Source organism: Mauremys mutica, unplaced genomic scaffold (genome assembly GCF_020497125.1).
Source record: "Mauremys mutica isolate MM-2020 ecotype Southern unplaced genomic scaffold, ASM2049712v1 Super-Scaffold_100443, whole genome shotgun sequence".
Taxonomy (NCBI): Eukaryota; Metazoa; Chordata; order Testudines; family Geoemydidae; genus Mauremys; species Mauremys mutica.
The window spans coordinates 36,611-63,016 of record NW_025423342.1 but is presented as its reverse complement, the minus strand read 5'-3'; the positions used below and the strand labels follow the sequence as shown (position 1 = coordinate 63,016).

General features: G+C 54.4%; 1 long non-coding RNA gene across 1 annotated transcript; it reads left to right on the top strand.

Moving 5' to 3' along the window:
* The first annotated feature begins 17,036 nt into the window (after nt 1-17,036).
* On the top strand, nt 17,037-23,561 carry LOC123361292. The gene is made up of 3 exons (XR_006576137.1): nt 17,037-17,153; nt 17,595-17,793; nt 22,003-23,561. It is a non-coding gene; the product is annotated as an uncharacterized LOC123361292 (long non-coding RNA).
* The last annotated feature ends 2,845 nt before the right edge of the window (nt 23,562-26,406 follow it).

The window sequence follows — 26,406 nt, the reverse complement described above, 5'->3', positions numbered from 1 at the left end:
CTTTCAGGTACAACAAAGAAGCCAGACAGTGTTCATGGCTCATCAACAAAGACAATGGACCATGGAAGAGCTGAGCCTTCTTGTGAATGTTTCAGCCAGCCTATGAGTCATGGCTACTATGACTCAGCAGGACATGCTAGTGCATGTGACCAGACCATTTGACACTAAACTCCATTTTGGTATGTGTATTTTTCCACAAACTGGACTGGGAACTGAGTTTGGAACAAAGGGGTCCCGCCATATGGAAAGGCTACATAAGGTGGGATGTGACATCATTTCTTGGCTTCATTCCCCACACAAGAGATCTCCTGGAAACACCTGAGGAACAAAGACTGAACTGGGGGAAGTGCTGGTCCCAGGGTAAAGAGATTTCTAGCTTGTGTATGGAAACTTGGTGGACTGCTTCTATCATCAGTCAGGGTGAGAAATTGCTAATTCAAATTCTATCCATCTAGTATGTCAGGCTTTTTTGAGTTTTTGGTCATTTGCTAAGTCATCTGCTTTGATCTGTTTGCTAACACTTATCGCTGGGAAATTGGCTGTTGTCGTCTGTCTCTCCTTGAGTGGCTCAGGTAAAGCACCCAGGTAGCTTAGTTGGGTGTATGGCGCCACCTGCTGTCGTGTTGGGTGATAACAGGGCCTGGAGAGGCTGGCGGAATCTCCAGCAAAGCAGTGTGAGAAGGTGTGATGGAGTAGGGGCTGTCTGTGTGGGAGATGGCAGAGCCGGGGATTACTTTAGGTGAGAGACAAGTGCTCAGCCTGTAACCTGAGCCAGGGAGCAGGGAGGGGTGTCAACACCTTTGCCCGGGAAGGTGGACAAAGGAAGGGGCCGGCTGGAGGGAGGCGAGTTTAGTTTCGGTTTTGGGCTGGGTGGTTGGAATTTAGGGGATTAAGCTTCCTGGACCCCAGAGGGGCTTGATTGAGGGGTCCTGGCTGTGCCTCCAAGCTCTGCTGTAACCTGCATTCCTGTTGTCCATTAAACCTTCTGTTTTACTGGCTGGCTGAGAGTCACTGTGAGTCCCAGGAAGAAGGGTGCAGGACCAGACTCCCCCACACTCCGTGACAGAAGGGCCAGCCCAGCTTGAGGGTTAGAGGGCACAGCGGTTCCCAGAAGCTCCCCAGACTGCACCCCGGGGTGACAACCCATCACACCCTAGAGTACACAAGTCTCAGCAGGTTTTTCACATCCTTTCCCCCTCCCATTCCGCACCCTAGATAGTTCCTGCCTCCCACCCTCCTATACATTTACTGATCCTCTCCCTCCAACCAGAACTCATCACCAGCTCCCTGAGAATCCCTTACCTGAGCCAGCTCCATTGCAGCCATTCCCTTCCCGCTGGAAGGAGGGGATGATTTGGGGCGAAATGTGGACGTTATTCTGTAGCCTGCCAGGGCGAGAACAGCAATGTGAGAGAATTCAGACAGGGTTTCTGTCCTTTCCACATGTCGATTCCCCCCAGCATTGTTCCCTGCTAATGGACATTCCAGGTTCTGCCACACTGTGAAGCACAGAGTGACCTTATCCCAGTTCAGGCCTAGCCCCCTCCCACCAGGGTGTAACCCTCTGAGACATGGTGGAACCCTCCCAGCAGCAGAGTCTCTCTGTTACACTTATCAAGTTTGTGGACGATACCAAGCTGGGATGGGTTGCAAGTGCTTTGGAGGACAGAATTAAAATTCAAAATGATCTGGACAAACTGGAGAAATGGTCTGAAGTAAACAGGATGAAATTCAATAAGGACAAATGCAAAGTACTCCACTTAGGAAGGAACAATCACTTACACGCATGTAATATAGGAAATGACTGCCCAGGAAGAAGCACTGCAGAAACGGATCTGGGAGTCACAGTGGATCACAAGCTAAACATGAGTCAACAATGTTACACTGTTGCAAAAAAAGCAAGTATAATTCTAAGATGTATTAGCAGCAGTATTGTAAGCAAGACACGAGAAGTAATTCTTCCGCTCTACTCCGCGCTGATTAGGCCTCAACTGGAAATGTTTGCCCAGTTCTGGGTGCCACATTTCAGGAAAGATGTGGAAAAATTGGAGAAAGTCCAGAGAAGAGCAACAAAAATGATTAAAGGTCTAGAGAACATGACCTATGAGGGAAGAATGAAAAAATTGCGTTTGTTTAGTCTGGAGAAGAGAAGACTGAGAGGGGACATGATCAGCTTTCAAGTACATAAAAGGTCATTTCAAGGAGGAAGGAGAAAAATTGTTCTTCTTAACCTCTGCAGACAGGATAAAAAGCAATGGGCTTAAATTGCAGCAAGGAAGGTTTAGGTTGGACATTAGGAAAAACTCCCAAACTGTCAGGGTGGTTAAGCACTGGAATAAATTGCCTAGGGAGATTGTGGAATCTCCATCATTGGGGATTCAGAAAGAAAAAGGTTGAGAACCCTTGGAGTAAGGGATCATCTGTCACGAAGGTGAGCTCACCTGCGTGGCAAGATATATGGGATCACCCAAGGGGATTGTCTGTGATTCCATGTTAATGCTGTTACAGTGCCTGAAGCGTTTACACTGGATACTTGGTTGGTGAAATCTCCATACAGACCTCACACCCAATTTGGGGTTTGTGCCCTGCTTCTTACCAGTCTGCCCGAGGCTGGTGCTCGTGCTCGAGTCACTGAAGACAGCGTTACAGAGACAGGGGCTGTGACTTCCCCATGGTCAGTAAACAGGTCTGTGACAGAGCCAGGAACAGACCCTGTTAATGCCAGAGCCCCGTCACCCGCAGCTTGGAAAGGCCCCCCGAGCACACTGTATTAGGCTGCAGGAAGAGGTGTGCGGGGACTGCAGCTGAGCTGCCCTGCCAAGACAGCTTGTGCATCCGTGGACAAACCACCTCGCAGGGGGGTGTCCCCTGGGTCAGGAGAAGTCAGTGTCCAGTCCCGTGGGGCTGTGCTCCTGGCTCATACCTCCAGCACTCACTGCTGCCCCTCCCTTACCAGCTGCACTGTTCAGCCAGCCCCAGGCCTCTGTGAGGTCACTTCCCCCTGCCCCCACCTCAAACCTTCAAACTGGGACCTGGTGCACCAGTGCCAATCAGAGTGCACTAGTGTAAATTCTGTCTGTACTAAGGGTTTGCACCAGTGCCTAAAACACCAGGGTGGCAGAGACCTTCAGAAACAGCAGTACGGTGGCACTAGAACCTATTTCTAGCTCGGTCACAGACAGCCTGGGTGACCTTGGACACGTCAATGTTTCTCCTCCCAACTTCAGTCTCTTTACCCAGCTGCCACTCACTGGGATCTCCTCTCTCTCCAGAGCTGCTCACCACTACAGTCTGTGTGGGTGTCCCCAGAGCTAAGGCAGGTCAGCTCGGGAATAGTCTTACAAGGGGGGCTGGGGAGTCTCTGTGCCTGGAAGTTTTAAAGAACAGGTAGGACAAAGCTCTGTCAGAGATAATCTACAGATACTTGGTCCTGCCTCAGCAGAGAGAGCTGGACTTGATGACATCTTGAGGTCCTATCTAGCCCTACATTTCTAGGATGCGATGCGATATATACGTATAAAAACCCAACATACAGAATAAAACCCACCACAACATAATGTCAGGCAATTCAGGGGGAAAAAAAACACAACCTACACTCCACAGCATAAAATGACAATACAAAGGAGAAGAAAGCAACAGATGCAAACGACGACATCCTAGGACAAAAGTACACAATGGAAAATAGCGCAACTCAAACCAACACAGCACAGGCACCAAACAAGCTGAGGCAAAACAATTCACCATAAAACTGCTACACAGCATGGTGCGATCACAGTTTCAAATGGCACCATGCAAAACAGCTCAGCGTAGAACAGGACACAGCACAAAAGAGAATTATTTCAGTGTAGGCCTGGAAGGGATCTTGAGAGGGCATCTACTCCAGCCCCCTGTGCTGAGGCAGGACCAAGTATCCCTAGACATTCCCCTGGTGGATCTCTAACCTGGTCTTAAAAACCTCCAATGTAGGAAATTCCACAGCCTCCCTTGGAAGCCAATGCAAGGCAAACAGACACCAAAACAACGCTGCACACACACACGCTGGGCCTGGGGTTAAGGGGAGAGGCAAGAATTCAAACAATCTGGGTTCAGTTCCCAGTTTTGCCCCAAATTCTCCATGCAAACTTGTTAGACACCGGCGGCTGGGGGCACAATTACACCAGCCCCAACCAAACTACACACATACACATGCTGCTATCTGGACTTTGGTGCACAAATGGATCTGTAAATCTTATTGCTGTGAATAATTGCCTATTTAGCCTTTGAGCTTTTTGTGGCAAGGTCTCTCTGTCCCTGTGGGCATGTCTACACTGCAGTCAGACACCGGCGGCTGGCCCGTGCCCGCTGACTTGGGCTCACACGGCTCAGGCTGTGGGGCTGTTTAATTGTGGTGTCCATGTTCCAGCTGGGGCTGCAGCCCAAGGTCTGGCACCCTCCCACCTTGCAGGGTCCTACAGCCTGGCTCCAGCCCAAGCCCAGACATCTACACTGCAATTAAACAACCCCTTCGCCTGAGCCCGTGAGCCTGAGTCACCTGGCATGGGCCAGCTGGGGGTTTTTAATGGCAGGGTAGAGATACCCTTGGTGTCTGTTCAGCACCTGTCACAATGGGGACCCTGATCTTGGTCAGTGTCTGTGCAGAGCCCTGCACAACAGGGGCCTGACCTCAGTCAGGGGCTCTGCAACTCCCAGCATTACAGGATCCCAGATTTTGTTTAGGGCCCCTGCAGCATCTGGCAAATGGTGGGGCCAGGATCTCTGTCAGAGTCTGTGCAGTGCCCAGTACAGTGGTGGGGCGGGATCTTCATTAGGGTCAGTGCAGTGCCAGACCCAGACCCAACGGGGACACAGATCTCAGTCGAGGTCTCTGAAGTGCCCAGCACAATGGACGCAGTGGTTTGGGTCGCAGTCGTTCGCTGCCTGCAACAAGGGGGGCCGTGATCTCGGTCCAGGTCTCAGTTTCACCTGGCACAACAGTGGGATCTGATCTCACCTCAGGTCTCTTCAGTGCCTGGCAGAACAGGGCCCAGATCTCAGTTGGGGTCTCTGCAGCAGCTGGCAGAACAGGGCCACGCTCAGTACGAGAAGAGCCCTGATCTCAGTCAGACACCTGGAGAGAAAAGCAGGAAGATTTTTCGAGCATTTGATATCAGTATTTCAGAACTGAGGAGAAAATGGGGCACAAACTAAATATTTGCCAATATAAGAGAGAAGCACCAACCTCTGGGAGAGTTTGTGTCACCATTTAACAGTTCAAGAGAAAAGATGGGAAATTTGAGGGGCTTATACAGGGATATTGAATCAACAACAGAACGGGATGGATTCTTCTTGCCTCACACTCACATGGCCGGCAGGGAGCCCTGGGTGATGTCTTTTCACAGAGGACAGGAGTGGGGCTGGAGCCAGAAGGTCACTGGCTGTGGGGAGGGGCTGGCAGTGGGGTTTGGGAATGTGACTAGCAGGTGGGGGGGCTGCTGGGTTGGGTAGGGTGGGGGAGGGGAAGTAGCTGGGAGGGGAAACCTGGGGGACACTGGCTCCTCCCTCCCCTTCCTGGCCCTTCCCAGGCCCCGTTGCCAGCAGAGAGTGGCCCCCCCAGCCCAGCCCAGAGGTGTCCCTGTCTCAGGCCCCCCCAGCCTCTGCCCATTCACCCTCTGCCCAGCTCAGGAATCACTGGGGGGAACCATTTCCCACCCGCACAAGGACAAATCCCTGCAGGTGGAAATGGGGGAAACCCCCCAAACCTGAGACCTGAACTGGCCACTGGCGAAGGGGAGAGAAAATGGGACACAATCGGGGGGGGGGGACAGGGAACTTCTCAGGGGTTGGGGGAGGGGGGGTCACCCTGGGCGCTGCTCGTGGCTCTCTAGGGAGAAAGGGGGCAGGACGGGGGAGGAGGGGGGTCCCCACGGGAGGGGGCAGCGGTAAATCCGAGGGGATCTCAGCCCCCCCCTTTCTCTCCCCGCTCCTCGGGGGTCACCTGCCCCCCCCCCGGCCATGTCCGGGCTGCACAGACATTTCCTGCCCGCCCCTCCCCCCCCAGCCCGGTCTCACCAACGGCACCGGGAGAGGCTCCAACGGCCCCGCGCGAGCCAGGCAGAGCCACAGCAGCCCGCGCCCGTTTGCAGCTCGGATTGGTCTCTCCGCCCAACGTCACTTCCGGTCCAGGGCGAGTCAGGAACTACATCTCCCAGACTGCACCGGGGGCGCTTCCGCTCTCTCCAGCCCAGGTAAGGGAGGCCCCCGGGGCCAGCCAGACCCTCCCCCCAGCGCTCATCCTTTCCCCCAGCCCCGCCCCCTCTCCCAGCCGGTGCCTCTCAGACCCCCCCCCCCCGGCCTTTTCCCGGGGAGTGGCAGAGCTGGGAGGGGCTTGTGACCCCCACGTAATAACCGGCCCCCCCAGCCCCGATCCCGCCCCCGGCAGGATTCATGGATGGCAAGTTTGTAAAAATTTTGGTGGTGCCCAGAACCCGCCCCCCAACTCCGCCCCCCCAAACTCCGCCCCCACCTGCCTAAGGCTCTGGGAGGGGGCTCGGCGGGGGAGGTCTGGGGTGCAGATCCTGGGCTGGGGATTAGGGTGCAGGAGAGGTGCAGGGTGCAGGCTTTGGGATGGAGTTTGGGTGCTGGGTGCAGGCTCTGGGCTGGGGCAGGGGGTGGGTGTGCAGGAGGGGGTGAAGGGTGCAGGCTTTGGGACAGAGTTTGGGGATGGGAAGGGGTATGTGGGAAGGGGAGGGGGTGCACCTTCTGGGGAGGGAGTTTGGGGGTAGGAGGGAGTGCAGGGTGAGGGCTGTAGGGCTGAGGATGAGGGGTTCATGATGCAGGGGGGCTCAGGGCTAGGGAAGAGGGTTGGGCTGTGGGGTGAGGGCTGTGGATGAGGGGTGCATGATGCAGGGGGGCTCAGGGCTAGGGCAGAGGTTTGGGGTGTGGGGTGAGGGCTGTGGGGCTGAGGATGAGGAGTTCATGATGTGGGGGGAGGCTCAGGACTGGGGCAGAGGATTAGGGTGCAGAGGGATGAAGGTTGGGGCTGAGGATGAGGGGTTCATGCTGCGGGGGCCCTCAGGGCTGGGGCTGAGGATTAGGGTGCAGGGCAGAGGGTTGGGCTGTGGGGCGAGGGCTGTGGATGAGGGGTTCATGATGCAGGGGGGCTCAGGGCTAGGGCAGAGGGTTGGGCTGTGGGGTGAGGGCTGTGGATGAGGGGTTCATGATGCAGGGGGGCTCAGGGCTAGGGCAGAGGGTTGGGCTGTGGGGCGAGGGCTGTGGATGAGGGGTTCATGATGCAGGGGGGCTCAGGGCTAGGGCAGAGGTTTGGGGTGTGGGGTGAGGGCTGTGGGGCTGAGGATGAGGAGTTCATGATGTGGGGGGGGCTCAGGGCTGGGGCTGAGGATTAGGGTGTGAGGGGATGAGGGTTCTGGCTGGGGATGAGGGGTTCATGCTGTGGGGGGAGGCTCAGGACTGGGGCAGAGGATTAGGGTGCAGAGGGATGAAGGTTGGGGCTGAGGATGAGGGGTTCATGCTGCGGGGGCCCTCAGGGCTGGGGCTGAGGATTAGGGTGCAGGGTGATGAGGGATCATGATGTGGGGGGGCTCAGGGCTGGGGCTGAGGATTAGGGTGCAGGGTGATGAAGGGTTCATGATGTGGGGGTGCTCAGGGCTGGGGCTGAGGATTAGGGTGCAGGGGGGTTCATGCTGTGTGGGGGGGCTCAGGGCTGGGGCAGAGGATTAAGGTGCGAGGGGATGAGGGTTCTGGCTGGGGCTAGGGGATGAAGGGTTCATGATGCGGGGGGGGGGCTCAGGGCTGGTGCTGAGGATTAGGGTGCGGAGGGATGAGGGCTGGGGCTGAGGATTAGGGTGCGGGGGGGATGAGGGTTTGGGGCGTTGGAGAGGCTCAGGGTAAGGGCAGCCTGCCTTGCCATTAGTGAATGGCAGGCGCTAGGACCCTGCGGCAGCAGACAGCAGTTTTGCCGGGAGCCCTGCCGCAGCGCAGCACAGAGCAGGCAGGGGAGAGGCCGGCGGGGAAGCGACGCAGCGCGGCCGGGGGTGGGGGGACACGCGGGGGGAGGGGGTGGCAAGCGGGGACTGAGACCTGCTCCAGGCAGGGTCGCGGCGGCCGGGGGAGGCCTGTGGGGGCCGGGACCCGATCCAGGCAGGGCTGGGGAGAGACCCAGCTCCAAATATTGCTGGAGCAGGGCCCCCGGCCCTGAATATTGCTGGAGCCCGGGCACCGCACACAGATATCACCTGCCGCCTATGGGCAGGAGCGTCTCTACCCCACGCGTGTCCCCGCCCCCGCGCTGCCCCGCGGGCTGCAGGGCTGGAGCAGCCCCCGCGCCGCGCTCCCGGCCCTGGCCGTGGCCCCGCTGCCGGCACAGAGGGGCGGGGGCCGGGCCGGGGGGCAGGAAGGGGCGGCTCCTCCCTGAGCCTGGCCCTGCCCCCGGGCCCCAGGCAGGGGGGTGGGACACGCAGGGAAGCCGGTGGAGCAGCAGCTCCCCCAGCCCATGCAGTGCCCGGCTCAGCAGAGGGTGTCAGCTGGGTCCCAGCCGCTGCAGCCCGGGGGCGGGGGGGAGTTGCAGGGCACAGGGAGGGGCTGGAGCTGCTGGAAGCGGGGGAGGCGCCGGGAGGGAGAACAAAGAACCGGGACCATCAGCCCCGGGCAGCTCCGGAGAGACCAGACGCTGCTGCCTCCATCGGGAGTTGAGCAGCTGCTGCTTCCCCAGAGGGGTCTGTGCGGGGGTGGGGAGCCCGGCATTAACCCCTCCGTGCCCGGCCGGGGGGGGGGGGGGGCTTCTCTGGCTGCAGTGGAGCCAGCTCAGGTAGGGGTTATTGGGGGGGTTGCTGGTGGGTTCCTGCTGGAGGGGGAGGGGCAGGAAATACTGAAGAGGTGGCAACTTCTGGGGAGTTAGGGCTGGAGGGGGCAGGGAATACCCTGGGTGAGGAAGGGGAGTGGGACAGAGTGTGACAAACCTGCTGGGACTTGTTTAACGTGGGTCTAGATCCTCAGAACAAACACTTGGGTGTTGGGGGAGAAAATTCCCTAATTTGTGAAACAGGAAATAGAGACACCAACCCCCTGGGCAGGGCTGGGAAAACTGACCAGATTTCCAGTGCTGACCCCTCAGCCTGCTAGTCAGAGGCTGGTATGACATGGAAAGGGGGCACCCAGCAGGGAGGTGTAGGGAAGATGTCCTGGTCCCTCACATCCAGCTGCTGGCAGTGGGGAGGGTGTTGGGTTCCCCACCGTGGGGCTGTATCAGCCTCTGGCTAGTAGGGGTGTGATGGGTCTGCAGGCAGAGACAAGGGGTCCCTCTTTGTTCTCTCACCGTGATGCCCCCTGGCTGCTCTCAGAAGTGGGGGGATAGGAGCCTGCAGACTGTTTCTCTGTCGGAGCTTCCATTCAATTGGTTCCTTTCCCCCACGAATAGTGGGGCTGTGAGTGGGGCAGCAGGTGCTGAGTGTTGGACTCTCGCTCTTTCAGGGGCCGGTGACCTTCGAGGAGGTGGGTGTGTATTTCACCAAGGAAGAGTGGGCTCTGCTGGACCCCACTCAGAGAGCCCTCTACAGGGATGTCATGCAGGAGAACTATGAGACTGTGACCTCGCTGGGTAAGGGTTCCTGTCCCCTCGGTTCTTAGAAGGGGAAATGCAGAATTAAGGTTCATGCCACTCCCCCAGTGCCACCTCCACTCTGTCCAGTTTCAGCAACACCCCGCCATGCCAGAGACACCCACACTAGCCCTCTCCTCTGTTACAGAGCGCTCTGGGAACAGAGCAGTACAGCAGAAAGTCTCACAACTTCTCTTTGCTAAGATAATATTCGGGTTCGTCTCTGTCATAGCAAACAGAAGCTTCCTCCCCCTGGCCTGCTCTCCAGTACTGAACCTCCTGCACACAGGCCATCTGAGACTGCACAGTGTTACCACCCCCTTGCCCTCAACCTGACTTTTCCTTTTGAGTCGCTGCCTTCACTTACCCTCACTAAGCCCCACAGGTCACTCGAACATACGCCACCAGGGTGCTGACAACCCCCATGGCAAGAACATACCCTTGGGCACCTTTGCTGACCAAGCCTACAACACTCAACACGGAAATGAGGCAGAATTGCCCCCCAAGTTTCACATGCACCTCTCTGCATAGCACAGGCACAGCTCTGCCCAGCTGCTCCAACCCATCCCTCCATCAGCCAGTCACAGCTACAGCTGGCCCAGTGCACACAGCTGGAGGCATGCGGATAGGTGCTGGGATTCCCACCTGTGAACACAGCACAGACAATGGCACGTTCTCTTAGTCTTCCCTCGGGTCGATTATAGGTTCATAGCTTTGAAAGCCAGATGTGACTATTAGGTCGTCTACTCTGATGTCCTTTATACCACAGACCATAGAATTCATCCCGTTACTGCTGCATTGAGCTGAATACCTGAGTCCCTGTGGCAGTTTGTTAACCTTTGCGCGGCCCACACAGAACCATCCTCAGTGGTTCTTGCCAGCTGCGGGGTTAAGGGTTGGGGGCAAAGTTAAGGTTGCATTGGAGGGGGGCGTTTACATTAACTTCTCATTTCCTGGCTTGCAGAGGTTTAAGTTTAGTCACCATCTGTACCAGAGGTGGGCAAAGTACCCTCCTGCCTCCCTTGTTTTCTTTCCCTTGAGCAGGGTTTCCAGTTTCCAAACCCTCTGTGATCTTCCAGCTGGAAGGAGAGGAAGAGCCGTGGGTCCTGGATCTCCCTGGTTCAGTGGAAAGCGAGATCCTGGGAAGTCCCTGCACAGGTGAGGAACCATCAAACCAACCCAGAAACTGTAAGTGCCTGAGCCCTGGTCTATACTCACCGGCCGGGTCGACGCGGTGAGTTCGACTTCTCGGAGTTCGAACTATCGCGTCTGATCTAGACGCGATAGTTCGAACTCCGGAAGCGCTAGTTCGAACTCCGGTACTCCACCGCGTCAGGAGGAGTTGCCGGAGTCGACCTGCGAGCCGCGGAGTTCGGTTCCCCGCCGTCTGGACGGGTAAGTTTTCGAACTAGGGTAGTTCGAATTCAGCTACGTTATTCACGTAGCTGAATTCGCGTACCCTAGTTCGAATTAGGGACTGTGTGTGGACCAGGGCTGAGAGAACTGGCTGGGATTCCCCACACAGACTCTGTGAGCTCAGGACAGTCCCCAGCAGATCTCACTCCTGGCTTCCTACAGATGATGATTGACACCTTGGCTGGAGCTCCCTCCCTTCCTACTGAGTGTTTGGATGGGATGTGGGCAGGGCCGGCCTTGGGGAAATGGCACCCGGGGTGCCCCTGGCTCCCATGGGCGTGGCACCCCCCCATTCCCTCTGTCCCCCATGGGCTCCCCAGGCTCCCCACCCTCCCTTCCACCCAGGCCCTGCACTGTGCCCCCTTTGCTCCAAATACCTGCTCCCCCTCCTGCACCCCTAATCCCTACACCCCCTTCACTCCCAACACCTGCCCCCTCCTGTGCCCCGAAGCCCTGCACTGTGCCCTTTCAGCCCAACCCCTTCCCCTCCCTTATGTGCCCCTAATCCCAGGATTGTGCCCCCTTCACTCGTACCCCCTGCACCTCCCTCCTGCATGGTGCATACCCCCTTCACCCCAAACCCTGCCCCCTGCACCTCAACACCTGCCCCTTCCTGAGCCCCCAGCACCTGCACTGTGCCCCCTTTGCCCCAAATGCCTTCTCCTCCTCCTGCACCCCAATCCCTACACCCCCTTCAATCCTAACTTCTGCCCCCCTGCACCTCAACACCTGCCCCTTCCTGAGCCCCCAGCCCCTGCACTGTGCCCCCTTTGCCCCAAATGCCTTCTCCTCCTCCTGCACCCCAATCCCTACACCCCCTTCAATCCTAACTTCTGCCCCCCCACACCCAACTCCTGCCCCCTCCTGAGCCCCCAGCCCCTGCACTGTGCCCCCTTTGCCTCTAACCCCGGCATCCCCCTCCTGCACCCAAGTGGGGAACCTGACCTGGATGCACAAAGCAGCTGGCATTGCTGCTCGCTCCCCCACTGGACTGCTGCTCCTCTGCCCCACACAGCCCTGGGGGGCTGGGAGAGGGGAGCAAGGAGCGACGTCAGGGCTTCCTGCACCCAGGTCGCTTTCCCTGCAGGCTGTGTAAGGGGAGGGCAGGAGAGCAGCTGCTCCTGATGTCTCAGCACAGCCCAGGTGGGGAAGTGACCTGGATGCAGGGAGCCCTGGTGTTTGTGGGTGTGTGTGTGTGTGTTGGTTGAGGGGAGGATATGAAGGAGTGCGTGTGTGTGGCCTGAGTGAGTGAGCGCGCTGTCTCTTTAAGAAAGTTCTCAGGGTTGGGAGCCTGAACTAGGCTTGTTCAAACACAAGCAGCTGCCGGCAGCTCCGGCCCCAGAGAGGCAGCAGCACATGCAGATTCCCCCATCCCGGCACCCCAGCTCAGTGGAAATCGGGTACCCGGGTGGGGGGGAGGGGGACACCCCCCCATCAATCAGCACCTCCCCCCTGCAGAGCAGTCAGGAGGATGCTCCCAGTCGGGGGTAGACAGGGCGACTCCGGGGGTGAACGGAGGGTGGGGGGGTGGGGGGACAGGAACAGCAGCAGCTGCACATGTGGAGCAGGGCGGAGGAGGGTCCCCTCTGCTCTGGAGCAGTCACCTGGCTCTGATGGCTGGTCGTCCAGCTGCCCCCTGCAGCTCGGGTCTCTCCCACTCCCCCACGCTGCTGCTTATCTGCTCCCTGTGCCGCGTTCATCAGCCCAGCGAGCCTCTCGGCAGCAGGTCAGGTGGGAATCCAAACCCTGCGCCCGGCACCCCCTTGGGTGGGGCACCCATACGGCCCCCCCTAAAGGCCGGTCCTGGGTGGGGAGCAGAATTGGTCCCCTCCACTGTCCCCTGTGGGGAAGAGTTTGGGGGAGTTCAGTCCCTGATTTTTATTTTCTGTCTCTCCAGCACTTACTTGGGTTTGTTCTCTGCCTTTCCATCCCCAATTCTGAGATTTCTTCTCTCTTCTAGCAGGTTATGGGGTGGTGAGGGAGAGCGAGGAGCAGAATCCTCACCAGGAAGATGCTGAGCTCGCCGAAGCGCATGGGGAATTACTGCGAATAGCCAAAGGGAGTGTGTCCAGCCCCCGTGAGCAGGGAAAAGCTGGTGAAAATTACCCCAGACCAGAGAGAGAGCAGGGAAACCACACAGAGGAGAGAGTGGATGAACCCATTAATTGTCAGGGAACTCACAGGGACCTCAAGGAAACTACGTCCCAGGAGAAAATCCTCACGGAAAAGCGAGAGACTACGTGTAGTGAGTGTGGGAAAAACTTCCATTACCGCTCAGCCCTTATTCGACATGAGATAATCCACACGAAAGAGAGACCCTACGAATGCTGTGAGTGTGGGAAAAGCTTCAGTCGTACCTCAGCTCTTAGTAGGCATCAGCGAATACACAGAGGAGAAAGACCCTATGAATGCTGTGAGTGCGGGAAAAGCTTCACTCAGAGATATACCCTTAACTCTCATCAGAGAATCATCACAGAAGAGCGACCCTACGAATTCTGCAAGTGCGGGAAAAGCTTCACTCAGAGATCAGCCCTTATCTCTCATCAGACAACGCACACGGGAGAGCGACCCTACAAATGCTGTGAGTGCGGGAAAAACTTCACCCGAAGCTCAAACCTTACTAGGCATCAGAGGATCCACACAGGAGAGAGACCTTATGAATGCTGTGAGTGCGGGAAAAGTTTCAGTCACTTCTCTTCCCTTATCTCTCACCAGAGAGTCCACATGGGAGAGAAACCCTATGAATGTTGCGAGTGTGGAAAAAGCTTCTCTCGGAGCTCAAACCTTACTATGCATCAGAGGATCCACACAGGAGAGAGACCCTATGAATGCAGTGAGTGCGGGAAAAGTTTCACTCACCTCTTCTCTCTTATCTCTCACCAGAGAGTCCACACAGGAGAGTATCAGAGGGGTAGCCGTGTTAGTCTGGTTCTGTAAAAGCAGCCAAGAATCCTGTGGCACCTTATAGACTAACAGACGTTTTGCAGCATGAGCTTTCGTGGGTGAATACCCACTTCTTCGGATGCAAGTAGTGGAAATTTCCTGGGGCAGGTATATATAAGCAAGCAAGCAAGCTAGAGATAACGAGGTTAGATCAATCAGGGAGGATGAGGCCCTGTTCTAGCAGTTGAAGTGTGAAAACCAAGGGAGGAGAAACTGGTTCTGTAATTGGCAAGCCATTCACAGTCTTTGTTTAGTCCTGAGCTGATGGTGTCAAATTTGCAGATGAACTGGAGCTCAGCAGTTTCTCTTTGAAGTCTGGTCCTAAAGTTTTTTTGCTGCAGGATGGCCACCTTAAGATCTGCTATTGTGTGGCCAGGGAGGTTGAAGTGTTCTCCTGCAGGTTTTTGTATATTGCCATTCCTAATGTCTGATTTGTGTCCATTTATCCTTTTTCTTAGAGACTGTCCAGTTTGGCCGATGTACATAGCAGAGGGGCATTGCTGGCATATGATGGCATATATTACATTGGTGGACGTGCAGGTGAATGAACCGGTGATGGTGTGGCTGATCTGGTTAGGTCCTGTGATGGTGTTGCTGGTGTAGATATGTGGGCAGAGTTGGCATCGAGGTTTGTTGCATGGATTGGTTCCTGAGCTAGAGTTACTATGGTGCAGTGTGCAGTTGCTGGTGAGAATATGCTTCAGGTTGGCAGGTTGTCTGTGGGCGAGGACTGGCCTGCCACCCAAGGCCTGTGAAAGTGAGGGATCATTGTCCAGGATGGGTTGTAGATCCCTGATGAGGTGTTGGAGGGGTTTTAGCTGGGGACTGTAGGTGATGGCCAGTGGAGTCTTGTTGGTTTCTTTCTTGGGTTTTGTCTTGCAGTAGGAGGCTTCTGGGTACACATCTGGCTCTGTTGATCTGTTTCCTTATTTCCTCGTGCGGGTACTGTAGTTTTGAGAATGCTTGGTGGAGATTTTGTAGGTGTTGGTCTCTGTCTGAGGGGTTAGAGCAGATGCGGTTGTACCTCAGTGCTTGGCTGTAGACAATGGATCTTTTGGTGTGCCTGGGATGGAAGTTGGAGGCATGAAGGTAGGCATAGCGGTCGGTAGGTTTTCGGTATAAGGTGATGTTAATGTGACCATCACTTATTTGCACCATGGTGTCTAGAAAGTGGACCTCCCGTGTAGATTGGTCCAGGCTGAGGTTGATGGAAGGGTGGAAGCTGTTGAAATCATGGTGGAATTTTTCCAGAGTCTCCTTCCCATGGGTCCAGATGATGAAGATGTCATCGATGTAGCGTAGGTAGAGAAGGGGCGTGAGTGGACGGGAGCTGAGGAAGCGTTGTTCCAGGTCGGCCATAAAAATATTGGCATATTGTGGGGCCATACGGGTGCCCATAGTGGTGCCACTGATCTGGAGATATATATTGTCAGCAAATTTGAAATAGTTGTGTGTGAGGATAAAGCCACAGAGCTCAGCAACCAGTTGTGCTGTGGCATCATCAGGGATACTGTTCCTGACAGCTTGTATTCCATCAGTGTGTGGGATGTTTGTGTAGAGAGCCTCTACATCCATGGTGGCCAGGATGGTGTTTTCTGGAAGGTCACCAATGCATTGTAGTTTCCTCAGGAAATCAGTGGTGTCCCGGAGATAGCTGGGAGTGCTGGTAGCATAGGGTCTGAGTAGAGAGTCTACATATCCAGACAGTCCTTCAGTGAGAGTTCCAATGCCCGAGATGATGGGGCATCCAGGATTTCCGGGTTTGTGGATCTTGGGTAGTAGATAGAATAACCCTGGTCGGGGCTCTAAGGGTATGTTGATTTGTTCTGGTGTTAGTGTAGGGAGTGTCCTGAGTAGATGGTGCAGTTTCTTAGTGTATTCCTCAGTGGGATCTGAGGGAAGTAGCCTGTAAAATTTAGTATTGGAGAGTTGTCTGGCGGCCTCCTTTTGGTAGTCAGACCTGTTCATGATGACAACAGCATCTCCTTTATCAGCCTCTTTGATTATAATGTCAGGATGGTTTCTGAGGCTGTGGATGGCATTGCGTTCTGCACGACTTAGGTTGTGAGGCAAGCGATGTTGTTTTTCCACAATTTCTGCCTGTGCACGTCGGCGGAAGCATTCAATGTATAGGTCCAGACTGTCATTTCGACCCACACAGGAGAGAAACCCTATGAATGCAGTGAGTGCGGGAAAAGCTTCTCTCGGAGCTCAACCCTTGTCACACATTACAGAGTCCACACCGGAGAGAGACCCTATGAATGCTGCGAGTGCGGGAAAAGCTTCACTCATAGTTCAGGCCTTTCTAAACATCAGAGAATCCGTAAAGGAGACAAACTTCATAAAAACCTTCTCTAGAGCTGTCAGGAGATTTTTTCTTTAATTCTTTTGACAGTTCCCAGGCAGTGAGTGTTAAGGCTGTTTGCATCTTTTGCACACTGTAGTTCCTCAGCTCCCACACACGAGTTGCCCACTTTTGAAGCTCACCCGTCTTTGGGGTGGATCCTGTGGTCCTTTGTCTCAACTCCATTGTCCTGCAAGTCATGGGAGTGTGTGTCCTTTCTACCAGGAATGTCATCACCCCAGGTGGGGGAGATGGGGGGTGTCTTCAACCAGCTACATTGAGATAAAATCTACCTGGGTCTCATCACTGTGGTTGCCGTGGAGTTAGCTAGCTTGAGTTCACTTTCCTGATGTAAAAAGAGAACTATTCTTGCACTAAATACATGGGCCATGGATAGTTGGTGGAGTTATCTTGCACATTTCCTCCTGTCTGAGCTAACCATCATCACATTTCCTTTTCTGTAGGAACTTTACACTTCTTAAGCACTAAGGGTGTCGAAAGACCACCCCCGCATTTAGAGCGGCTGAAGTGGTTCCCACCCCCCCCACACTTCCGGTCAGGAGACACACTGATTAAGCGCCGACCAGGTGCATACCACTGGAGTACGCAGTGCATAAAGCACCAATCAGGAGAGGGGGCGGTTAGTTGGCTTGAGTTAGTACATGCGCATAATAGGATGATTTATGTAACCAATTATAATAAATAGACGTGGATAGCCCCGTTCGGGGCGCTCCACGGGAACAGACTGACGGACTTGGCTTGATTCATTTCTACATCTGGTGACCCCGACGTGATTCCCCCTGCTCACCGGCTGGAATAGCCCTCTGTGCACCGAAACTCGCTGGAAAGCTTCATTTCGTGAGTATGGGTGGGAAGCTGTCAGCTCGGCAGAAAGTTCATGCGAAAGAGCTGCAGGATATCATACAACAGGCTGGCAGGCCAGTCTCCCTGGGTCAGATAGAGCAGCTACTAATTGAAATTGATCGCCAATGTCCTTGGTACCCGGATCACGGGTCACTGTCGGTAGATGATTGGATAAAGATAGGGGCGATGCTGCACGCGGAGCCTCGAGCCGCGGTGCAGTGGCTCCTGCTTTGGCAGCGATGTACGGAGGCTCTGGAAACAATCAGGGTTGAAGCGTCATCCAAGGCTATCCTTCTCGCCCCCGCGCCTTCGGCCCTTCCTCCTTACCCTCGGATCTTGCCCCCTAAGCCGCCTGAGGCGGTACCCGAATGCCACGATGCATGTCCGGGTACGGATGGCTCTTCACGGCCGAATTTTCGGCTGTCCCCTTTTCAGGCAATGATACAGAGGGAGGAAGAGGGAGAATTGAGCAGCGAGCAGATAGGAGAGTTATTGGCTGCGTTCCCAGTGACACATCGCCCAGGCAACGCAGCGGGGGAAGCTGAAGTGGAGATCACAGCCCCCCCCTATTCCGTTCTCCGAGAGGCGAGACGGACGGTTACTGAGTCGGGATCAAAATCCACCTTCACCCGAGGTACGTTAGAAAGGATTGCAAATGGGTATAGCATGCTCCCCCAAGATTGGAAGGATCCTTGTAGGATGCTTTTAAGCCCCATGCAGTATGTTATTTGGGATAGTGAATTTCAACAGGAAGCATTACAACAGGGGCGGGCATTAGGGGGGGCCTATACTCCCGAGCAACTGTATGGAGCAGGACAGTTCGCCACTATACGAGAGCAGGCTGCGAACATCCCTTTTGTAATGCTCCAAGCTGTGGGGCGCTGTGTTTTAAAAGCCCTGTTTACAGTACCGGTGACGGGGAAACCCCCCGGTCCTTTACCATCACCCGCCAGGGCCCTCAAGAGTCGTATGTGGAATTTATTAACAGATTACAGGAGGCTATTCAGAGGCAGGTAGATAATCCTGATGCCCAGTGGGAATTAATGAGGAAACTTGCTTATCGGTATCCCCCTTGAAGGGCTGGTGGATACTGGAGCTGACGTTACAGTCATCTCCGCTCGGCAGTGGCCGTCCACATGGGACAAATCCGAAGTGCCAGCCAATTTGGGGAGTGGGCGGATTGCAGGCTGCTCAACAAAGCACCCGATGGATTGCTATAACTCCGCGAGAGGGGGAAAGGAGATTCTCCTTAAACCCTATATCAGGGGTCTCAAACTCAAATGACCCCGAGGGCCGCATGAGGACTAGTGCATTGGCCCGAGGGCCGCATCACTGACACGCCCCCTTGCTGCCCCTGGCCCCACCCCCAATCCACCCCTTCCATGAGGCCCCGCCCCTGCCCTGTCTCTTCTCCACCTCCTCCCCTAAGCGCGCCTCACTCAAAGGACAAAACACGCACTTAGATTTACTGCCTAAGGCTCTGGGAGGGAGTTTGGGTGGGGGAGGGGGTCTGGATGCAGGCTCTGTGCTCGATGCAGGCTCCAGGCTGCGGCAGGGGGTGGGGGTGCAGGCTTTGGGACGGAGTTTGGGGATAGGAGGGAGTGCAGGGGTGAGGGCTGTGGGGCTGAGGGTGAGGGGTACATGATGCAGGAGGGGGCTCAGGGCTAGGGAAGAGGGTTGGGCTGTGGGGTGAGGGCTGTGGATGAGGGGTTCATGATGTGGGGGCGCTCAGGGCATCGGAAGAGCATTAGGGTGGGGGGGGATGAGGGCTCTGGCTGGGGCTGAGGATTAGGGTGCAGGGGATGAGGGGTTCATGATGTGGGGGTGCTCAGGGCTGGGGCAGAGGATTAGGGTGCGGGGGGATGAGGGCTCTGGCTGGGGCTGAGGATTAGGGTGCAGGGGGATGAGGGCTCTGGCTGGGGCTGAGGATTAGGGTGCAGGGGGATGAGGGGTTCATGATGTGGGGGTGCTCAGGGCTGGGGCTGAGGATTAGGGTGCGGGGGGATGAGGGCTCTGGCTGGGGCAGAGGATTAGGGTGCAGGGGGATGAGGGGTTCATGATGTGGGGGTGCTCAGGGCTGGGGCTGAGGATTAGGGTGCGGGGGGAATGAGGGCTCTGGCTGGGGCTGAGGGTTTGGGGTTGGAGAGGCTCAGGGTAAGGGCAGCCTGCCTTGCCAGTACTGGCGGATGGCAGGCACTAGGACCCTGCGGCAGCAGACAGCAAATCTGCTGGGAGCCCTCTGGGCAGCAGGCAGGGGAGAGGCGCGCTGCGTTCTGTCAGGCAGGGACGCAACACAACGCGGCGGAGGGGGGGGAACACGTGGGGGGAGGGGGTGGCAGGCGGGGGCTGGGACCTGCTCCAGGCAGGGTCGTGGCGGCGGGGGGAGACCTGCGGTGGCCGGGGCCGATCCAGGCAGGACCGGGGGGGGGGCGGGAAGAGACCCAGCTCCAACTATTGCTGGAGCAGGGCGCCCAGCCCTGAATATTGCTGGGGCCCGGGCCCCACACAAGTATATAACCTGCCGCCCATGCCCCCCGGCCCGGCCCAGCCCAGCCCCGGCGGGTCCCGCTTCCCTTCCCCCGGCCCGGCCCCGGCGGGTCTCGCTTCCCTTCCCCCCCCCCAGCCCGGCCCCGGCGGGTCTCGCTTCCCTTCCCCCGGCCCGGCCCGGCCCCGGCGGGTCCCGCTTCCCTTCCCCCGGCCCGGCCCCGGCGGATCCCGCTTCCCTCCCCCCCCCCCCGGCCCGGCGGGTCTCGCCTCCCTTCCCCCCCCCCCACGGCCCGGGCCCGGCGGGTCCCGCTTTCCCCCCCCCCTTACCCGAGCACGTCTCCGGCGAGGCCTGAGCTTCGTCCCGCTCAGAGCCGCGTGGTGAGGGGGCGGGGCTGGGAGCTCCACGCCGAGCGCAGCGCTCAGCCCAGAGCTCCCAGCCCCGCCCCCTCCCCACGCGGCTCGGATCGGGGCGGGGCTCAGGCGCTCGGACGGAGACTCGGCGCTCTATGCGCCGAGGCTCCAGGAGAGGGGCGGAGGCGGGAGCCTCCGCTTTTCTCTTGGGGGCCCCTGCGGAGCTCCCCTGGGGAGCTCCGCGGGCTGCAGGGAAGAGCTCCGCGGGCCGCATGTTTGAGACCCCTGCCCTATATCATGGATATTGCTGTATCCCTATGGGGAAGAGATTTGTTAAGCAAATTTGGATCACATCTTACCATTTATGACTGAGGCCAGTGCTGTTAGTGCCTGGCCAAGTTTTGCCGCTTTTGCTTGGGTGTAGTTAAGTCCCCCTTTCTCTTGGCTGTCCACCAAGTTTTAGCAGCTAGTGGTGTCCTTGATTGAGGCCAGTGCCATATTTTCAGTTTTTTTCAGTTAACTCATTCTGTTCACATTTTACCATTCATGATTGAGTTTATTGCCCTTCCCCTTGTGTGGCTAACCAGTACCCCTGAGTGGGTGGAACAGTGGCCACTGCCCCAGGAGAAGTTTGTTGCATTGTGTCACTTATGTGAGGAACAATACCAGGCGGGCCATGTGGAAAAATCCACTAGCCCCTGGAATTCGCCAGTTTTTGTTATCAAGAAAAAATCTGGTAAATGGCGAATGCTCCATGATTTTAGAGAGATTAATGCATGCATTCAACCCATGGGACCCCTGCAGTGTGGAACCCCAAATCCCAATTTTATCCCATATGATTATCAGCTTATGATAATAGATCTTAAAGATTGTTTTTTTTATAATTTCTTTTTGTCCCAAAGATAGGGAGCTCACTTTTCCCGGGGAGGTGGTGGCGGTTCTTACCCAATTTTTGGGACCCCTGCCCCCGGGCACTATGGGGCTAATCCTCCCTCGTTCCCATGCCGGAAAATATGGCATTCAGATAGTCCCCAGGGTAATAGATAGTGATTATGTGGGAAGAATTTATGTTTAGATTTGGGCTCATATGCCAAAACAGCTGCACCAAGGGGACTTATGGGCCCAGATGGTGATTCTTCCCTTCCCTTTTTGGCTAACACATTTTGTTAGTGCCTGGCCGAGTTCTGCCGCACTCATAGCTGCTTTTTTTGGCTGTTCGCCAAGCCCTCCCTTTTTCTTGGCTGTTCGCCAAGTCTTAGCTGCGAAGCGGTGTCCTTGACTGAAGTCAGTGTTTTTTCTTTAGCTTTTTACAGTTAACTCAAGTTAACTCATTCTGTTCTTTTTGGATTTCATTGATAGTCATGCCTTTTTTCATTGAAATGCTAAATTTTTGGCGAAGCATTTTATGATCCCTTTAATTCAGGCCCAACGTATTGTCCAAACCTGTAATTATTGTGCCAGTCCCGAATTGGGTGTTAATCCCCGTGATCTTCAATTCAATCAAATTTGGCAAATGGATGTCACGCTTTATCCCCCCTTTTTTCCCTGGAAATATTTACATGTTACCATTGATACCTACTTTCATTATATTTGGGCCACCCCCCAACGGGGCGAATAGGCCAAATATGTACTTAATCACATTTTTGCTGCGGTGGCCGTAATGGGCCGCCCCCCCGACAGATAAAAACCGATAATGGCCCCGCCTACATTTTTCACAGGTTTGCGGATTTTTGCACAAAAGAGTACCTAATAAAGCAAAATAAAACAGTGGGGGATGATGGGCCATCCCTGGGCGCCAAGCAAAATTAATTAGCGATAGTATTGTTTATTCTAAATACTTTAAATATCTTTCAGAATTTTATAGCCACTGAATGACATTTTAAGATGGAAACCCCGCTCCCACGCCCATCTGTCAAATATAGGCAGAGCCCGGACCCTACTTGGTATGGCCCCGTTCCATTGATAACCTGGGGACGGGGGCATGCCGCTGTGCTTACTTCCACAGGTCCGTTGTGGGTCCCTGCCAAAAATGTGCGACCGTGGCACGATGACGTGGCATCAAAGCCTCAAGAACCCGATACCCAACTTCAATCTGAACCTAACCGAGACCTTTCCAGTGTGCCGAGCCACAAAGATGGCACCGAGGGTTACCTGGGGGCAGGTGAAGCGACTGGCGCAGCAGGCTCAGCAAATGCTGGAGAATAACAAGGCTGAGCCTACCCCCGAAAATTTTACTGCTGCTATTTTTGCCTGTTTGATTGCTAATTCCTTTACCATATTGTTGTGTTGTTTTTGTGTGTTACCGGCTGGGGCCGAACCCGAATTGCATAGCCGCATGCGTTATAATATATGAGTTCGATTTGCGGTCCTTGCCAATCAATCTTCCTTTTGTTTACAGCAGGCCCCTGAGATGCATGGCCTGTTGGGCACCTGCCTGGTCCCAGTATGCAAGGTGCCAGGCGATGCTGCAGATGCAATAGGGATGTTAATTATATTAATGCCACCGAGATTCGATATTCTTCCATGAGCCTATGGGGTCAAGCCACTTATGTGAAACCCGCGAGTGCCTTGTCCCTTTTTACCCCATGGGTAGCCAATTATGCCAGTTTGACCTGTGTACGGATGGTTAATTGCACACGTCACAAGCCCCCAAAAGGATGTTTGCGGGTGGGTACCCTGGGATGGAACTGTACACACTTTCAAAATGTGTCCAGCAATTACGGGCACATCTTGTTACCGGAGGGTTGATTTTCTACATGTGGTCAGAGGACCTTTAATTATATTCCGGCCAACATTTCAGAAGCTCAGTGCTGCCTAAGCAGGCTCACGTTGATACTCCCCACGAGGTCAATGTTGACCGGCTCCCAAACTAATGAGACCCGCACCCGACGCCGGCAAAGCTCAATCCCCATGAGATTAGATTGTAATGCCAATGTCAGCCTTTTCAGTTGGGCTAAGTACATCTTTCTGGCTGCCATCCATGGGATGGGCTCGAATTGTTTTGCAATATGCTTTGATTGTTATCGCCTGCTTGATTGGTTTTTGTTGCTTTGCTCAGTGTATTCCTAATATAATTAGGATGTGTTTTACACCCTGTCGGCGCAAACCCCTGCCTACATTCCAGGCCGTCATGTATGCCCATAGAATCATGAAACATGCGGACCAGGCACGGGTTGACAAAACAGAAAAGGAGGGGATGTAGGAACGTTACACTTCTTAAGCACTAAGGGGGTAGGAAAACCGCCCCCAACATTTAGAGCGGCTGAAGTGGTTCCCACCCCCCCACACTTCCAGTCAGGAGACACACTGATAGAGCGCTGACCAGGTGTTTACCACTGGAGTACGCAGTGCATAAAGCACCAATCAGGAGAGGGGGCGAGGAGCTGGCTTGTGTTAGTACATGCGTATAATAGGATGATTTATGTAACCAATTATAATATATAGACGTGGAAATCCCCGTTCGGGGCACTCCACCGGAACAGACTGACTGACTTGGCTTCATTCATTGCTACACCTCCTACTTCAAAAGATTAAAAAGTGTGAAAAGAGAGGTATTTTTCTCCATGATGCAAACATTCTGACATAGAAGACCCCTTCTACCAACACATATGGCTGAAGATCCTGAGATATATGAACTCACAGAAGTGGTTGGGACCTACGTTGGGACAAACCACAATGAGAACCAGGGTTCAGTTGCTGGCAATGGGGATTAAAAGAAAACTAACATATATGACAAGAATTTCTGATCTTTGAATGTATTGTTGTTACGAATTAAAATGAAATTATAGGTGAAGTTATTGGTTAAAGAGTAAGAGACTGTGTGATAATCTGAATTATTTTGGAAAACTGAAAGTTGTCTTGTTTTTGTGTTTTGTTAGTCGTACAGGAAATGATGGCTAATCTTGAAAAGTTAATTTGATTTAATTTACCCTGGTTCCTCAACTGTAGCTACAGCTCTAGTACCCATCAATCCAAAGACTGAGAGAAATGGAGTGTTCCAACCATTGTCCTTTTTAATATCTTATTGTTCCTCTCTCTGTTTTTTGTGCTGGCCTTTCTATTCTATCATTTTCTGCCTTTGTTTAGTGGTAACAGTTGGTTTCCATCACTCATGTTTGTTTGTTTAAATCTCTATCTGTTGTTAAATAAATTTTTTGCTTGTTTGAAAACTGTACTCAGGTGCTGTGTGAGATACAGTAGCAATGGTCCACAGTAACAACTAGTAACCTGGGATACTTCGGGAAGAGAGGATCTGGGATTTCACCGAGTATCTGGTGATTCAGGCTGGACCCCAGAGTGGGACACATTGAAGGAACTCAGGGGTTAAGGTGGCTGCTGTAGCTCAGAGGAGGGTGCCTGAGTTCCAGCAGGCTGGTGAGTTTGGTCACTAACATCCAAATGAAAAACTCCCTCTTCCTAGTGACAGGTGGCAACAAGGAGACTCTCAGCCCTTAGCACCCTGAGAAGGGTCATAATGTGTCTCTATGTTGATCCACCTGTCAAATTCACACAGGGAAAGCTCCCGATAGCACAAAACTCTGCCCTATGAAATCATGGAACATGTGCTCTTTGCTCTGTGGGTACGTCTAAACTACCCACCGTATCAGCGGGTAGCGATCGATTTCTCGGGGATCGATATATTGCATCTCATCTAGATGTGATATATCGATCCCCGAAAGTGCTCTCGTCGACTCCGGAACTCCACCAGCGTGAACGGCAGTAGCGGAGTCGACAGGGGGCGATTCACGTAGCTGAAGTTGTGTATCTTAGATCGATTTCCCCCCCCCCTCAGTGTAGACCAGCCCTCTGAAAGCATGTAAAAAATCCAAACACTGGAGGACAGGATTTGGGTCCAGAGCGACCTAGACAAACTGGAGGATTGGGCCAAAAGAAATCTGAGGAGGTTCAACAAGGAGAAGTGCAGAGTCCTGCACTTAGGACGGAAGAATCCTATGCACTGCCACAGGCTGGGGACTGACTGAGTGAGGGGAGATTTGATAGCAGCCTTCAACTACGTGAAAGAACAGCATTGTGGGCTTTCTCCTTGCCACTTTTGCTGGGCTGGGCAGGCACCCTGGAGGCCTTTCTAGAAGAGAATTGGGAACTGAGTTAGAAAAACCAATGTGAAAACCAGAACCTCAGGTTTAGACTCATTTATTTATAATATTAAATCTTCAATTCTAGTGTCACAATCAATACAATTGCTTCAGCCTGATAGTTGCCCAAAGGGAAACTTAACTTCTCTCCAAGGGGAGTGGAGAGAAAGCACTTTTCAGAGTCCAAGAGAGACAAGGCGGGTGAGGGTAAGAGCCTGCAGAGGACCAACCTCTGTTGGTGAAAGAGACAAGCTGTGGAGCTAACCCAGCACCCTTCTTCAGTTCTGTGTAGCCTGGAAGGTCGTCTCTTCCATAACCAGAAGTTAGAAGATAAGAACAGCCACACTGAGTCAGACCAGTTCATCTAGCCCACTCTCCCGAAAGTGGCCAATGCCCGGTGCCCCAGGGGACCCCTGGAACCAACATGGATACACCACCACCACAAACAAGGTTAAAAGTCAATGCACATGGAGAAGGATCTTGTGTTTCATTCCTTATGTCCTAGTCCCATCATGTGGCCATTTCCTTTTCTTCCTTTCTGTTAAAAGCTTTGGTGTTTTGCACAGAAACATTATTTCCCCAGGAGAGACCCAGGAGTGGGGGCTGCATTCCTGTGCCAAACAGTCACTGGAAGGGGGCAGACAAAGGCCTTTAGGACGAGGCTTCTGTCACTGTCAAAAGATCATCTCCCTCCTGCAGGTCACTGGCAGCCTGAATTTGTTCCTTATCCTCCCAGAGTCTGGGGGCTGGAATCAGCACTACCCAGCCCCTCCCTATGTAGCAGGAACAAACACAAACCTGGTCTTTAAAACAAGCTGTCCCCTTCCTTCTCAGGGAAGATTTTTCTGTGATTGAAGTTGAGCTTCAGTTCCCCTCTCCTAGGGGTGGGGCGGGGGTGGGGCCAGCTCCCAGTGAGCTCTGTTTTCACCTTTGCCCTCTTTCAGTCACTCTGGGATGGTAACTCTGCTCCCAGCTGTCAGGCAGCTTCCAGCCCATCCACCCTGCTCACTAACTCAATGGTCATGTGTCACCCCCTTTGCCAGCACACAGAGCCTGCAGGAAAGCTACTCCTGCCAGACGCATTGGTGGTATAGTGGTGTGTGTAGGTGCTTTCCAAGCAATTCATCTGCGTTTGATTCCCAGCCAATGCAATAATGGCTTTTCTCTTCTGTTGTTTCCTCATCTGGAAGTGGTTTAATTTCAGTCACATTGTGTTATAATCACATTATCTATAGAATGAGACAATAAACATGTCGAAGTCCAGCAGGTCATACAGGATGGAGGCACACAAGGGGCTGGAATGTGTCATCTGA